Source organism: Sus scrofa, chromosome 14 (assembly GCF_000003025.6).
Source record: "Sus scrofa isolate TJ Tabasco breed Duroc chromosome 14, Sscrofa11.1, whole genome shotgun sequence".
NCBI lineage: Eukaryota > Metazoa > Chordata > Mammalia > Artiodactyla > Suidae > Sus > Sus scrofa.
The window spans coordinates 33,890,166-33,907,801 of NC_010456.5; the positions used below are offsets into that span (position 1 = coordinate 33,890,166).

General features: G+C 41.5%; 1 long non-coding RNA gene across 1 annotated transcript in view; it reads right to left on the bottom strand.

The window, feature by feature from the left end:
- The window catches only part of LOC110256682, an 81,084-nt gene continuing 72,411 nt past the window's right edge, over positions 8,964-17,636 (bottom strand). Inside the window, exon 7 of the long non-coding RNA XR_002338551.1 lies at positions 8,964-11,652. This is a non-coding gene — a long non-coding RNA (uncharacterized LOC110256682). The remainder of the gene's footprint in view (positions 11,653-17,636) is intronic.

Consider the following 17,636-nt stretch of genomic DNA (forward strand, 5'->3'; position numbering starts at 1 on the left):
ACAGCCACTATGGAGAACAGTTTGGAGATACCTTAGAAATCTATACATAGAACTTCCATATGACCCCGCAATCCCACTCTTGGGCATCTATCCGGACAAAGCTCTACTTAAAAGAGACACATGCACCCGCATGTTCGTTGCGGCCCTATTCACAATAGCCAGGACATGGAAACAATCCAAATGTCCATCGACAGATGATTGGATTCGGAAGATGTGGTATATATACACAATGGAATACTACTCAGCCATAAAAAAGGATGACATAATGCCATTTGCAGCAACATGGATGGAACTAGAGAATCTCATACTGAGTGAAATGAGCCAGAAAGACAAAGACAAATACCATATGATATCACTTATAACTGGAATCTAATATCCAGCACAAATGAACATCTCCTCAGAAAAGAAAATCATGGACTTGGAGAAGAGACTTGTGGTTGCCTGAAGGGAGGGGGAGGGAGTGGGAGGGATCGGGAGCTTGGGCTTATCAGACACAACCTAGAATAGATTTATAAGGAGATCCTGCTGAATAGCATTGAGAACTATGTCTAGATACTCATGTCGCAACAGAAGAAAGGGTGGGGGAAAAAACTGTAACTGCAATGTATACATCTAAGGATGACCTGACCCCCTTGCTGTACAGTGGGAAAGTAATAAAAAAAAAAAATAAAGAGCAATGTTTCTCCAAGCATTTCCTAAGGAATCATTAACACAAAACCACCTAGGAATGACCATTCGTAAACTAATGCATCAGAATCTCTTTGATGAGGCTCATGAATCTGAATCATTCTCATGAGCTAGACTTTGAGAACCATTTCCAGAAAACCGAGTTCACAATTTTATTGAATCCTCTCAACTATCCAAAGAGGTAGGCATGGTTATCCTCGATTTATGTCCAGGGATACTGAGGTTCAGGGAGGTGAAGTGACTTACCTGAGGTCACCCTGCAGATAAAAAACCTGTGATACAAACACAGAACCTCAGACAACAAACCTCCCATCTTACCCACCACTAGTCACTGCTTCTCTGAATGCAAGGTTACAAGGCAAGGTGTGCAAAAAGCAGCAACAGGGACTTTAAAGAGTATGTTCTGATAATAACTGTAGTAGAGATCGATAAAGACAGTGATATTGTTTTATATCTTTTAACAGAAAGAAAGAACATACCTCCACTCTAGCTACAGCAGACTTTATCAGGAGGCTCTGATTAATGAGCAAAGCCCTGGACTCTGCTCCCTAATAGATGCCTGTTATATCACCGGGAGATTTCCATCTCAGCAATACATTGCTATAATGTGTTTTGGGCTTCAGTGTTGGTTTCACCCTGTGTTTGATCAGGCTCATCTCAGTTGTTAAATAAAAAGGTCAGTAAGTACATGCAACCAATAGAGTAACTCATGATCAGGAGATGAAGTTAAAGCAATTGTTAAATAATTCCTGGGGTTCAGCTCAGCACTGGATGTGAATTGCGTGGCTAGACGTCTTATTTGTGGTTGGACATGGAAGGTTAAAATATCCAAGATCAAAGGTCCAAAGTCATGGGTCTAACTGACCAAGAGAGCCAAACTTTCTTATTGTTCAAAAGCCTCACTTGCCTCCAAACCCTACCTGGCCACCTGAAAAGTCCATGGAGGGGAGACCACCTGAGAAGGTCAAATGAATCAGAGGTCTGGCTTCCTCCAGTTCTCTGCTCAATGGTCAGCTTCAAAGGACTCTATGACCACCCATGGGAATAGCATGGACTTATGCTTTACTTCCGTTTGCCTTTCTTCATGAGTCTTAGCAATACCCAGTGTTACATTTTCTACTTATTTGTCCTTTTGTTTATTGCAATTCTCTCCCCACTGGACTGTAAGCTTCATAAGGTTAGAGACTTTTGTTTTCCTCCATTTCCTCAACATCCAGGGCTGTGCCTAATGTATCTGTAGACATTGCCTAAATATTTATTGAATGAAGAATAATGTGTTGGCACAAAAGCATCCTCTATTCCAAAAATGAACTTTATTCTTCTGTTTTTGCTTAGTGAGGTCACAAAAAAAAATTTCTAGTTAAATCTCTCAATAGCTTTCTTCTAAACCTCCTGAGGTTTACTTTGTGATGTTGTTTATTAGACCCTCTGGTTATGGCTGAGGTTTCTCTTCTAGCCCATCCCATGCCCCTTCTGTCTCATATCTGTGCCTCATGCATTCTTTCACTGGGCAGTAGTGCTCTGATTTCTCCCACTTTTGGGTTCTTTCTACAAGCACCCTCTCATCCTGAAACACCTTTTCTTCTTCCTCTATCTTTACCTGGTTATTTCCTCTACATCCTTCCATTCTCAGCTTAAACATTGCTTCCCAGGGTTACCTCTCCTGAATTCTCAGCTCAGCCAGCCCCTCTTCCTATATGTTTCAATGGCATCCTGCACTTCCAACTTTAATCATGTTTAAACATTTGAATATTTGTTCCATGTTTGTCTTCCCCACAGACTCCACTTGTGAACTCCACCAAGGTGGAGATGGGTCATTTCTCCAGACTGCTGAATTCCCAGAAGATAGCACTGTGCTGGAGAGAGTCAGTCTCAATAAATACCACCTTTATGAATGAATGCATGCATGTAGGAATAGCAGATCCCAAGAGTTCCTTCCCACCGAAATTACCTGCAAACACAGGACAAATGCAGATGTTCATTCCTGACATGGTGTTTACAGACAAGTGGGTGACTTCAGATCTTGGCATTAGCAGAACCTTATTCACCCCCACTACTCTTCAGGTCCAATCCCTCACTGAGCAAATTAAGTGACTGCTTATCACCAAAGACCCTGGCCCTCTCCTCAAGAGCTGAGGCCATTCCCCAGTCCAAACCCTGAATGGAAAAAACCTTAGGGAGATGGATCTTGCAAATATATTATTTAAGCCTCTAGCTAAGAAATAACACTTTTGTTTTGGGAGGTGAAAAATTTGCAACTAACTCAGCATCTAGAATGCTAGCAAAATTTGAAGCAATCTAGAGAATTGTGCTGAAATTGCAAAGCTGGGAGGCCAAGAGGAAGGGGCCATGCTAGCTTTATACTCATAGAAAATCCCAGAGCCAGTCTGGAGACCACAGGGGAGAAAGAGGAGCTGAGTAGGGGAGAAAAATACATGGAGACCTTTTATTGCTTTTGTTTAACTCTAATTACAAAAATCATAAACACATACAAAAATCTCCCCATAATTAACTAATGAGAGATAACAACATTTAATATTTTGTTGCATGCCCTTTTGGTACTGAAAAAGATGGGCTGGAGGCTGTACTTATTATCTCATAGCCAGCTTTCTTACTTAGCAATGCAACACAATTATATTCCAAGGGGAGGCAGATGGCATCACTTAAAACATAGACTTTGTAATAAGACAGACTTGCATTTTACTCTTACTGGACCATTTGCAATTTGGTTCTTTTGGCAAGATGCTTAAGCCTTAGTTTCCTCACCTATAAACTGGGGACAAAAATGGCATTGATTTCTCGGAATTGAGGAGATACAATGAAGTAAAATATGTAAGTTATTAATACCAAACATGTGGCTTAATAGATGTTTGAGTAGCTATCACTATTGCTGATATAGCATCAGAAATCACTTCTGCCCAGCATTTTTGATGGCCAAAAGTGTTCTAGTAAGCAGATTTTCTTAACCAATCCCCTACCGTTGGACATATATGTTGCTGTCATATTTCTTTTCTGTTGGGTGGGATTTTGAGACGAACAGCCATGCCAAGAGTCCCTAAGAGAAAAGAGAGCACAAAAAGAATGCATGGTTCCAGCAAATGCCCTTGTGCCAACAGGTGGCAGTGCCAATGACAAATGAGTCTCCGAGTGGGAAGGGAGAGGTAGGAAGGAGGATGATAGCTGAATTCATTCAAAGGATGACAACCAACTGTTTTTCATTTTTACACAAACTGACCAGATTATTTCACTGGATTCGAGGCAAGAGTGATGGAACAACATACAGCAACCAGAGCAGCATTTTAAAATCTAATTCAGAGAAATTTTTTTCCTTAAGACAAAACCCATTCACTTTACCCTGGCCTACAAATTCTAGGAGGAAGATCTGGCACTTGTCTCCCTCTCTGTGGCTTCTACACTCTCCCCTTTGCCCACACTAGTCCCACCACATTGGTCTCCTTGCTAGTCTTCCAACTTGCAGTGCTCATTCCTGCCACAGGACCTTTGTACTTGCTGTGCCCTTTGCTTGAAATATTCCCCCCTAGATGTTTGCATAATTCACTATTCATGATGCAGGTCTTTGTACCTGTTCTGAGAGGTCTTCCCTGACCACCCCATCTACAAAATAGCTCCCTTCTGTACCACTACCACTCTACTGCTTATAAACCCGTAGAGGTATTGTTTTTCCTCATAACATTTACTTATACATGAAAGCATCCGCACATCTGCTTATTACCAGGCTTCCCTACTAAAGCTCAAGCTACGTGTGGAGGCACAATAACTGTTTGTTCCTTAATGTCTCTCTGGTGCCTAGAACAGTGCCTGCCATATTGTGGGTGCTCATTATACACCTCTAGAATGATTGAGTACATCTCTAAGCTGGATTGAAGTACTGGGACCAACATCTGTCTATGGAGTAAAATAAGTCCACACATTCTTGTCAGTTGTGGTTAAAGGTAGAGATTAAAGCACTCCTTGGGATGCTGTCTATATTGTTTCCTGGCTGTTGATCTTGGGTGAGTTATTTGACCTCTACATGCCTCAATTTCTCATATATAAAATGGGGAAAATAATGGTGCCCCTTTACAGGGTCATTCTGAAAATTAAATGAGGAATAAATGTATATAAATTGCGAGCAGAGTGCCTGGTACTTAGGAAGTCCTTAAGGAAAGTTGTTTCTTATTATTCATCAATTAATTCATTACATCATTCCCACATTAATTATTCTAGTCATTTATTCTTTCGAATATTCATCCACAGAGTTAATATTGTTAAAATTTTCATATCACCCAAAGCCATCTATAAATTCAGTGTAATTGCTATCAAAATTTCAAAGGCTTTTTTTTTTCAGAAATAGGGAAAACAATCATAAAATTCATATGGAACTGCAAAAGACCCTACATAGCCAAAGCAATCTTGAAAAAGAACAAAGCTTCACACCTGATTTCAAAGTGTAATTACAAAGATATAGTAATCAAAACAGTATGGTATTGGCATAAAAACAGCCATATAGACAAATGGAGCAGAATGAAAAACCCAGAAATAAACTAACACAGTGAATTAATATTTGACAAGGGAGCTAAGAACACTCAATGAGGAAAGAATAGTTTCATCAATAAATGGTGCTAGGAAAACTGGGTATTCACATGCAGAAGAATGAAACTGGACCACTATCTTATGCCACTCATAAAAATTAGCCAACACAGATTAATGACTTCAAAGAATTGGAATCATAAAATTTCCAGGAAAAAACATATGAAAAAATCCTTTTGACAATGGTCTTGGTAAAGATTTTTTGGATATGACACTAAAAGCAGAGCAATGAAAGCAAAAATCAGTAAGTGGGACTTAATGTTTCTATACAAACTAAAATGCTTCTATACAGCAAAAGCAACAGCAAAACAAAAAGGCAGCCTACAGAATGGAAGAAAATATTTGCAAATCTGTTAGGGAGTTAACATCCAAATACAGAAGGAAGTCATATAATGCAACAGCAAAATAGTCTTCCTCCTCCTCCTCATCATTGTATTTAAAGATGAATGGAGGATCTGAATAGACATTTTTCCAAAGAAGACATACAAATGGCCAATAAGTACAAGAAAAGGTGTCAATGGCCCTAAGCAGAGAAATGCGAATCAAACCCACAATGATATATTACCTTACACCTGTTAGGATGGCTATTATGAATTTTTCAAAAAAGGCAAGAGATAGGGAGTTCCCGTCGTGGCGCAGTGGTTAACAAATCCGACTAGGAACCATGAGGTTGCGGGTTCGGTCCCTGCCCTTGCTCAGTGGGTTAAGGATCCGGCGTTGCCGTGAGCTGTGGTGTAGGTTGCAGACGCGGCTCGGATCCCGCGTTGCTGTGGCTCTGGCATAGGCCAGGGGCTACAGCTCCGATTCGACCCCTAGCCTGGGAACCTCCATATGCCGCGGGAGCGGCCCAAGAAATAGCAAAAAGACAAAAAAAAAAAAAAAAAAAAAAAAAAAAAAAGACAAGAGATAGGAGTTTCCACTGTGGCTCAGTGGTTAGCAAAACTGACTAGCATCCATGTGGACGTGGGTTTGATCCCCTGGCCTCACTCAGTGGGTTGAGGATCCAGAGATGCTGTGAGCTGAGGTGTAGGTCACAGATGTGCTCTTGCACAGACCAGCGGCTACAGTTCTGATTGGACCCCTAGCCTGGGAACCTCCATATGCCATGGGTACGGCCCTAAAAGACAAAAAGGCCAAAAACCAAAAATAAATAAAAATTAAAAAGTTAAAATAAAAAGACAAGAGATAGCAAATGCTGGCAAGGATGTGGAGAAAAGGGAAGACTTGTACACTGCTGATGGGTATGTAACAGGTACAGCCACTACAGAAAACAGTATGGAGGTTCCTCAAAAAACTAAAAAATATAACTACCATATGATCCAGTAATTCCACTCCTGTGTATTCATCCAAAAGAAATGAAACCTTTATGGTGAAGTGATATCTGCATCCCCATGTTCAGTGCAGCATTGTTAACAATGACCAAGACATAGAAACAACCAAAGTGTTCATTGACGGATGAATGGATAATGAAAATGTAGCATATAAACATAATGGAGTATTATTTTGCTACAAAAAAGAAGGAAATCCTGACATTTGTAACAACACGGATGGACCTTGAAGGCATTATGCTGAGTGAAATAAGTCAGGGAAAGACAACCACTATAGATCTCACATGTGAAATCTAGACAAGCCGAACTGAGAAACAGGGAGTGGATTGGGGGTTGCCAAGAGGCATGAGGGTAGGGGAAACAGGGAGATGCTGGTCAAAGGCTACAAACCTCTAGTAATAAGATGAATAAGTTCTTGCGGCAGGTAATGTTCAGCCTGGTGACTACAGTTAACCATGCTACACTATATATTTTAAAGTTACTCAGTACATTTCAAATGTTCTCGCCACCACAACCACCAAAATAATAATTATGCGAAGGATGTGTTAACTAACCTTATTGTGTGAAGGATGTGTTAACTAACCTTACTGTGTAATCATTTCTCAATGTATAGGTCTATCAAATCACCTCAAACTTATACAATGTCACAAATCATTCATATCTCAATAAAGCTGGATAAAAACCAAATATCCATTCACTCATCTGTTCATTTTTCAATGATTCTCTCATTGTGTCACAGTTCATACATCCACCTATTCACTGAATGCATCTAGCCCCATATATCCATCTATCCATCTATGTATAGTTTATTTTTTAAATGATTTTTATGTTTTCTATCATAGCTGGTTTACCATCTATGTACAGTTTAAACCAGTACTTCTCAAGCTTATTTTGAAGGATGCTGAGGCAACATTAGAAAGGTTAGAAGCATGAGCTTATAAGAGCACCAGCATTTTTAAACACCTTTCTGAACCCAGCCCAGTTATGCCTGGGCTCCCTCGCCCCCAAAATGAGCCCCTCTCCCAACACCTCTTCCTTCCGACCCAGGGATACAGGCCCAGGACTCAGTAAATATTCCTCCAGCTCCCTGCAGCCTGGGGCCTCCATCCCTCTCTCAGCTTGTACCGGTGTGTAGTCTGCAAACAAAATGTCTTCTGGGCCAGGGGAACACACTTCGCCCCAGCCTGGAACACTAGTGAAATCTCTTCATCTACCTTGTGCTGGGGTGGCCCTGTTCCCCTAGGTGCCTAAAGAACCCAAAGCTTGGGCCACCTGCCTCTACCCCAAACCTAGCCATTATTCCTAAAGTCTCATTCTTTGCATGCTGCCAGGGTGGGAAGGCCAAGGGGGATCAGGATTATGATGAAGATAAGCATGATAATGATGATGGTGCTAGAACCAATGCCCATGAAATTGGCTCCATGTGCCGGTTACCAAGACTGTTTGCCAGTTATCAACTAGGACAATCCAGCCAGCCAGAGCAGACGCTCCCTGGAAGTAACTGGCCCAGGTATCCCAAGGCCTACCAGCTAACCATGTGCCCTGATTTGCATGTCTATCAATGAATGAAACCCCTCAATAGGCTAAGAGGCAGTATTATGACCCCATTTCACAGAGGTGGAAATGGAGGCTCACAGAGTAGGTAAGCAGATCTGAAATTTGCTGAGTCCTCAGCTAGCTTTCTTTTCTTTTCCTTTTCTGTCTTTTTTAGGGCCACATCTGTGGCATATGGAAGTTCCCAGGCTAGGGGTCAAATCAGAGCTGCAGCTGCCAGCCTACACCACAGCCACAGCAATGCAGGATCTGAGCCACATCTGCGATCTACACCACAGCTCACAGCAATGCCAGATCCTTAACCCACCGAGTGAGACCAGGGATTGAACCTGTGTCCTCATGGATACTAGTCAGATTTGTTTCCGCTAAGCCACAATGGGAACTCCCTAGTTTTCTTATTACTCATTTTGTATATATGTATTTGCATTTATTATGAAAATATTTGCTTTATTTGGTAAATACCTTAGCTGTGTTTTTTTCCCATTTTTTTAATTAAAAAAATTTCAAACCTATGGTAAAATGAAAATTAGTTTATTGAACATGCATGTATGCTTCACCCAGGTTCATCCAATTCTCTCTTGCCTTCTCTCCCTTTGAAGGGATACACATTTTTTTCCTATTCCTTTTTTTTTTTTTCTTTTTAGAGCCACACCTGTGGCATATGGAAGTTCCCAGGCTAGGGGCTGAATCAGAGCTGCAGCAACAAGGGATCCAAGTCATGTCTGCGACCTACACCACATCTTGTGGCAATGCCAGATCCATAATACACTGAGCGAGGCCAGGGATCAAACCTGCATCCTCATGGACTACTCTATGTCAGCTTATTAACCCACTGAGCCAAAATTGGAACTCCTCCCATTTTTAATTAAGTTATAACCACTATGATGGTTCATCCCTGATTCCTCCATCGGCTTTATACTGGTAACCACTGCCCCAAACATAATCCTGATCACACAGCCCATTACAGGGCTTCTCTTCCTTCCTAACCAGCAGTGATCTCACCGGTGTTTCTAGACAAGCTTCTGCCTCCTCATCTATGCTCCCTAATGCAAGGGTCCTCACGCACAGCTCTGCTAGGTGGACTCCAACCCCTGACATGGGGAGCAGGGAGGATCTCTGACCCAGAGGGAGAACCCAGCCATGGGCTGGAAGGGGCCTTTGATTTGGATGAATTGAGTCAGATTTTCCCTCTTAGCAACTTGAACTCAGAGGAGAGGACAGTCTTTAGAGAGTTACAGGCACTAGAATTTAGACGGTCATGTTGACTTGCAAGCTACTGTGCAGGTGGAAGCCATGAGGAAATAACAGGAAGATGGAACAGTTGCACAAAAGTAATGTAGAAAAATATAACAATAATAACAGCTACCATGTATTGAACAGACAGTAGGTGCTAAGTATGGCATAGTCATTAACCCATTTAATACTTGACAGAGATGTACATACAATAGCTTCTCCCCTGTTGACACTGAGACACAGAGAAGTGAAGTCACTCACCTGAGGTCATATAACAAGCAACTGGAGGAGAGTGTTTGCAACAAGCATTCTGTTAGTTCCAAGTCTTCTGCCTTTCCTGAGACCCACTGTTCTGCTTTCTCTGGATTCCCATGTTTCTATATCTCATAGCAAAGCCTCAATTGCACTTGAGCTCACTGGAGTGGGTTTCTGGTGACTCCAATCAAAGGGACCCTGAGACCCAGGCCTCACCCGCGACTTCAATGTGCCTCTACCCTGAGACTGGATTTTCTTTAAAAAAAAAATACTCATGCCCACCATTCAGACCAATTACATGGAAGTTTGCAGCCATAGGCGCACACATCTGGGGAGCCAAGGATGAAGCATGAAGATTAGTTACACAAGACCTGTTATCAACAATTTAATATGCATAACCTGTCTTTGATGGTTTCCTTATTTAGATGCCACCTTTGCTTTACTTTATGTAAAAGAAAATTTATCAGGACTCTCACACTTTCACTTGTGACCTTATGCAACATAACCCAATTTCTCAGAGAAAATCCTAAGCTTCAGGGCTTGAATTTCTCCAACACTGAAATGTTCAGGAAACTACTGCTTGCTCAATTAGGGAGAAATTTTTTTTAGCATATTCAGGTAACCAATTTTTTTAAAATTAGCATTCCTCAAAGTACAGTTAACACTAATGACAGCAAACATAATTGGATCTCTCCCCAATGATTTAGGAGGTACTTCTGAATGTCACTTATCTTTTAGAAAAAAAACCTGGGTAATAAAATTAAAGCCTTACCTTTGCTTGCTGGAGCTTGCTGGGTGTTTTGTGGTCGTGGGACTAAGTCAAGCATATTGGTGTCACATCGGTATTTCAGGCTGTTTATCAGAATCATCTGAGAGGCAATGATGGTGTCAGAAGATACTCAGCTTCACTGTCTGAGGTCAGTGTACTGATTCTATGATAGAATGCCTCCACCAAGCAGGTTATGTGCCTAGATCAGCTCCTTTAAAAGTTGGGCATTAGCTCTGAATTCCAAGATGGCTGGGGAAAATGAAGGCATTTTCACGTTTGCAAGATAACAACTTCCACCCAGGAGAGCTGGGTTTTTGAGGACTGGTGATTTATATGCCATGTTTATAATGCAGTATCTGGTGCTTGATAAGTGCTCAATAAATAGTAAGTGTTATTAAGGAAATAAATACTTGAGAGTTTGAAAGGAGCCAAAAATCTATTCTTCTGGCTATCTCCTAGATATTCTGACTTGTATTTGTTTTCATAGCAGGTGGAAAAATCAATTGTACTCCATTATATTCCTCTTTTTCTTTTTTTCCTTTTTGGCTGCCCCGCAGCATATGGAGTTCCCAGGCAAGGGGTTAGATCCGAGCTGCAGCTGCCACGGTAACGCTGAATCTTTTAACTCACTATGCTGGACCGGGGATCAAACCTGCATCCTGGCACTGCAGAGATGCCACCAATCCCGCTGCACTGTAGCAGAAACTCCTCCGTTATATTCCTCTTTAGAGAACATTTCAGCTCTCTCTTAGTGGAGGAAGATCCAGAGAGAAGGAAAAGGAATGCAGGAGGAAGCCGCAGGTTTGAGGAAGCATTGATGTCATCATGGAAATTCATGGGACCTGAAGGCAAGAGTGAGATTTGTGTCCCCACTCTGTGTGGCCAGCGCTTGTGAAACAGCCCATTTCACAGCAGTCCATGTTGGGCATGGCTCAATATTATGTAGTGTTTCAATGAAATCCGCACCTGTTTCTTTTTTAGCTCCCACCTCCTGGCTTATCTGTTTCTTTGTTCATTGGGCAAAGGTACATTAGATGCTAGTTTGAGCCTGGAGCTGTTCTTGATACTGAAAAAAACACCAGGAAATGAATTGGACCTGGACCTGCCTTCAGAGAAGGTTTCCAAGGAGAAGTGCAGAGTGAGACAAGAGTGTGTGACAACTGTATCCCGTCTTACAGGTGGTGAGGAGGAGGTTCAGAGAAGGCATCCTGGAGAAAGTGACCTTTAAGCTGAGACCTAGAGGATAAGAAGATGTTAGCATCCAAGGTTTTTCCTGAAGAGCAGCACAGAAAAAATACTCATTTTCCAAACATTGGAGGTCAGCTCTCTGACCTCATTTACTATTACTGCCCTATTCTCTCAGTCCAATTTGACCACACTGGTCCACACTGAGGATTTCCCCTCTCTCAAAATAACATTCTCTCTCCCACAGACATATGATTCTAGGCCCTTTAACACCCTAAGTAACCCACCATCAACAGCTCCAATGGTCAAAACTTCTTAAAAGGGTGATGCCTCATTAGTTTCTATCCCTGGCCACAATGCCCTACTATGAAAAATTATACCCTGAAGGCGTATAATTGGAGTCTTCTTGTACACCAAAAGTTCCACATCTAGAATGCCTTTCCTGGAGCCTCCTTGTGGCTCAGTGAGTTAAGAACCCAATATATCTGTGAGGATGCAGGTTCGATACCTGGCCATGCTCAGTGGGTTAAGGATCCAGCATTGCTGCAAGCTGTGGCATAGGTTGCAAATGTGGCTCGGATCTGGTGTTTCTGTGGCTGTGGCATAGGCCTCAGCTGTAGCTCTGATTGAACCCCTAGCCTGGAAACTTCCATATGCCCCACAGGTGTGGCTATAAAAATATAAAATAAAAAATAAAAATAAAATAACGAATGCCTTTCTTACGTATGTCCACACAAAACGAGTATTCAAATGGTCAAAGCAGCCTCGCTCACAATAGCCAAAATGTGGAAACAATCTGAACATCCATCAATGAACAAAGGGACAAATAAAAGGTGGTATACCCACATGGTGGAGCATTACTTGGCCAGACAAAGGAATGACGCACTAACACATGCTACCATAAGAATGACTCTTAAAATCATGCTAAGCGAAAGAATCCAACCACAGAAACCCACATATTATGATTCCATTCATATGGAATTCTAAAGAGACAGGAAGTGGATCAGTGGCTCTGGGTAGGGTGGGCAGAGGGGCAACAGCTACAGAGAAGGAGGTTTCTTTTTAAGGTGATAAAAATGTTCTAAATTGACTATAGTGACTGTTTCATATTTCTATGAACATATTAGAACAACAGAATGGAACACTTTTTTTCTGGCTGTGCATATGGCAGGGGCCAGGAATCAAAACCATGTCACAGCAGCAAACCAAGCCACAGCAGTGTCAATGCTGGATCCTCAACCTGCTGAGCTATCAGGGTAATCCCCAGAACTGAACACTCCAAATGGGTGAATTGTATGATGTGTGAATTACACCTCAAAAAGACTGTTAAAACTTAAAAAAAAAAAAAAGTCTTTGTTTGAAAATGTTTCCAGAACTCCAATGATTTGCCAACTAATGTGCTGGTTACTGGGAGTTTCTATAAGTTGGGTTCCCCAGGAATCAGATGCCAGGACAGAGTCAGGAATGCAAAAGGGATCCCATGGAGTTTACACATGTGAAAGGGATAAAACTGTATTGGGTAGGAGGAGGCATTATATCCCAAAGCAGGTCTAATAAAGTCTCTACAAGTCCAGCAGAGGGCTTTGGAACAAAGACTAGATAAAATAGTCTTGAAAAAGAAGAACAAAGTCGGAGGCCTCTCACTTCCTAATTACAAAGCAGAAACAGACTCATGGACATAGAGAACAGACATGTGGTTGCCAAGGGGGAGGGGGCAGGGACTGGAATTTGGGGTTAGTAGATGCAAACTATTAATTACATCTAGAATGGATAAGCAATGAGATCCTATTATATAGCACAGGGGACTATATCCAATGTCTTGGGATAGAACAAGATGGAAGAGTGGGATGGACTGGGAGTTTGGGGTTAGTAGATGCAAACTATTACATTTGGAGTGGATAAGCAATGACATCCTGCTGTATGGCACAGAAAACTATATCCAATCACTTGTGATGGAACATGATGGAGGATAATGTGAGAAAAAGAATGTGTGTGTGTGTGTATATGTATATGTATGTATGTGTATATGTATGTGTGTATAAGCGGGTCACTTTGCTGTACAGCAGAAATGGACAGAACATTGTAAATTAACTATAATACAAAAAACTTTTTAAAAAAGAACAAGATGGAAGATAGTATGAGAAAAAATAAAGTGTATATATACATATATATATATATATATATATGTATGTATGGTTAGGTCAGTTTGCTGTACAGCAAAATATGGCACAACACTATAAATCAACTATAATTTAAAAAAATTGGGAGTTCCTGTCGTGGCGCAGTGGTTAACAAATCCGACTGGGAACCATGAAGTTGCGGGTTCGATCCCTGCCCTTGCTCAGTGGGTTAAAAATCCGGCGTTGCCGTGAGCTGTGGTGTAGGTTGCAGACGCGGCTTGGATCCCGCGTTGCTGTGGCTCTGGCATAGGCCGGTGGCTACAGCTCTGATTGGACACCTAGCCTGGGAACCTCCATATGCTGCGGGAGCGGCCCAAGAAATAGCAAAAAGACAAAAAAAAAAAAAAAAATTGTACTGAAGAAATAATAAAAAATAAATAAAACAAAATAAAATGGATAAAAAATAATATTAAAAAAAGAAAAAACTTAGTACAAAATTATAATGATCAAAGCAGTTTGGTGCTAGCACAGGATAGACACATAGATAAATGAAACCAAACTGAAAATCCAGAAATAAATCCATGCGATTAACTGATTTTGAACAAGGGTGCTAAGACCATTCAGTGGAAGAAAAGAATAATCTTTTCAATAAATGGCAATAGAACAGTTGGATAGCCACATGCAAAAGAATGAAGTTGCAACTCTAACATATATAAACTTTTACTCAAAATAGATCAAAAACCTAACCATAAGAGTTAAACTATAAAACTCATAGAAGGAGCCAGAGGTATAAATCTTCATGACCTTGAATTAGGCAACCATTTCTTAAACATGAAAACTAAAAGCAAGCAACAAAAGAAAAAAATAGATAAGCTGGACTTCATAAAAGCTTAAAACTTTTGTGTGTCAAAAATCACTATCAAGAAAGTGAAAAGATAACCTATGGAATGATGGAAAATATTTGCAAATCATACACCTGATAAGGATCTATCGAGCATCTAAATATATTAAAATTTTCTACAACTCAACAACACCAGCAAAAAACAAACCAACCAAAAACAAAACAAAACCAAAAAACAACCCAATTTAAAAGCAACCAAAGGAACTGAATAGACATTTCTCCAAAGAAGATACACAAATGGCCAATAAACACATGGAAAAATGCTCAACATCATTAGTAATTAGGGAAATGCAAATTGAAACTAAGAGAGATACCACCTTACACCCACTAGGACGGCTGTAAGAAAAAACAAAACAAAACACAGAAATTATCAAGTGTTGAAGAAGATGTGGAAAACTGGAGCCCTTGTAGACCGCTTATGAGGATATAAAGTGGTGCAGTCAATGTGGAAAATGGTTTGGCTATTCCATAAAAAACACAGGACTAGCATACAACACAGTGATTTCATTCCTAGCTAAGAGAACTAAAAACATATTTTCGAACAAATGTTTGAACACAAATGCCCACAGCAGCATTATTCATAATGGTCAAAGAGTAGAAACAACCCAAATGTCCATCAATGGATGGATGGATGAACAAAATGTGGTATTTCTATGCAATGGGATACTATTCAGCCATAAAAAAAAGAATGAAGCACTGATACATGCTACATGAATCGACCTCAAAAATATTATGTTAAAAGAAAGAAGCCAGTCACGAAAGGCCACATATTGTATGAGTCCATGATTGGGAAATGTCCAGAATAGGAAAATCCATAGAGACAGAAAGTAGATTCGTGGTTGCCAGAGGCAGGGAAGAGGAAGGAATGGGGCATGGTTTCATAATGGGTATGGGGTTTCCCTTTGGGGTGATCAGAGTATCCTGGAATTAGAAAGTGGTGATGGCTGCAAAACTTTGTGAATATACTAAAAATAAAAAACCCCACTGAGCTGTACAATTTTAAACGGTTAAAAGGATGAGTTTTGTGCTATGTGAATTTTATCTCAATTTTAAAAGGGAGAGAAGGAGAAAGGAGAGGTACAGGGTGTGGTGAAAACTATCTAATAGGAGAGTCAGGCCGGGTGTGGAGCATCACGCACGGCCTGAGGGGAAGAAGGGCTTGTTTATTCTTCTCAAAATCCAGCTGCTGACTTTCAGATGGTGCCTCATCTCAGAACAAGGCTACTGCAACTTTTTCTCCGAAACAATGGAAAAAAGAAATTTAGGAGTTGAATGATAAAGTGGTGGTTGGGAAAAGTTTGTGTAACCTCTGGGGCTTCGATGACCCCAGTGTCCAAGGGAGGGTGGCCTCAGTGAGAACTTCCAGCCAGGCTACTTTATCTTCTGCAAGTGACTATCAGGACAGAATAGAGGATGAGGAAAGGAAAGAGGAGAAACAGCATGAAGGTCTGAGCCAGAAGGAGATGAGAGAGAGAAAAAAAAATTCTTTTCTTCCTTTGGTCTCCAAAGCCAGGTGACAGAGAATGGAAATGGGAAATGTAGATCAAAATGTAATTTTCCCTTACAAGCTGTGGTGAGGCTGGGGGGCTGGGAAGGTAGCCTGCCCTGGGGAGCTGCTCGTTCGGCAATAACTCATCAACAGCTCTGCACCAAAGCAGCACTTATTAAAGGTCAAACAGAGCCAGTGGGGGAAGGGTGAATAGACGCAATCAAGGGGCACAAGAGGGAGGGGGCCGAGGGGGCCGCTGGTTCTGATTGAGAAGTTGTCCCAAGCAGCGCAGAGGCCAGGCATTCACGGCAGCAGGTGATGACCCTGACACCCACCCAGGACCCCTGTGCTGGGAAACGCTGCCTTTATCTTCATGGCCCAAGAATTTCCCTGGCCCCGTACAGAGATCAATGACTAATCAATAAAACACTGGCTTGTATAAAAATAATTATCAGCAAGCTGGAAAAACCAGCACTGGGAGACCTCTGCTCCTGCCCACCTGCCAGTGGATGGGAAGGTTGCTAAACTCTCTCTGGTCAGGTAGCTAGAGAATGACCAGAGTTCCCAGTGCCCAGGTGCATCATCATCAGTTATTTCTCCAATTTGTCAAACATTCCACACAGCTCAAGATCTCACTGGATCCTCTCAACAATATATACACAAGTACTGTAATGATTCCCATTTTACAGTCAGGGGCACTGAGCCTCAGAGAGGTTAAGTCACCTGGCCAAGAGCACTTACCTAGGGAAAGGCAGAGTAGAACATGACCCTAATCTGTATGACCTCAAAGCCTGTGCTCTTAACCAAGATACTCGTCTGCTTCTCACAAAAACCAAGTGATTATTGAGGGCCTACAATGTGCCAGGTCATAGATATTTGTTGGGATTTGACTAATTCACTTTTTCCCTCGGGGACTCAGCTTTACTTTTTCTTTTTTCTTTTCTTTTCACGACTTCACCTGCAGCATATAGAAGTTCCCAGCCTCGGGGTCTAATTGGAGCTGCAGCTGCCAGCCTACACCACAGCAACACCTGATCTGAGCCTGAACTGCTACCTACACCACAGCTTCACAGCAATTCTGGATCCTTAACCCACTGAGCGAGGCCAGAGGTTGAACCCACATCCTCATGAAAACTAGTTAGGTTCTAAACCCACTGAGCCACAAAAGGAACTCCCTCAGCTTTCTATAAGTTACAGAGAGTTGATCACTAATGTTCTTATCTAGGAGGGAGGTTCTGGGTATTAAGCGATAGTCACTGGTATCCATTTGGATCATGGAAATTCTGTGTGTCTAAGAGGTTGTCCCTCTCAGAGTCTTTCTCACTGGGGATGCTGTCCTGCCTAGAATATAACATAACCCTCACACAGACAGGTATTGGAGTCCCAAGCTGAGACTAGGATAGATTGATTTGTCACTCATCTTGGAGCAGAAAACAACAACAAAAAAAAGTGAAGGTCACAGTGCAGTTGACCCAAGATAACCAAATGCAGCATTAAACAAAAGGCATGGCCTGAACCGTCAGGC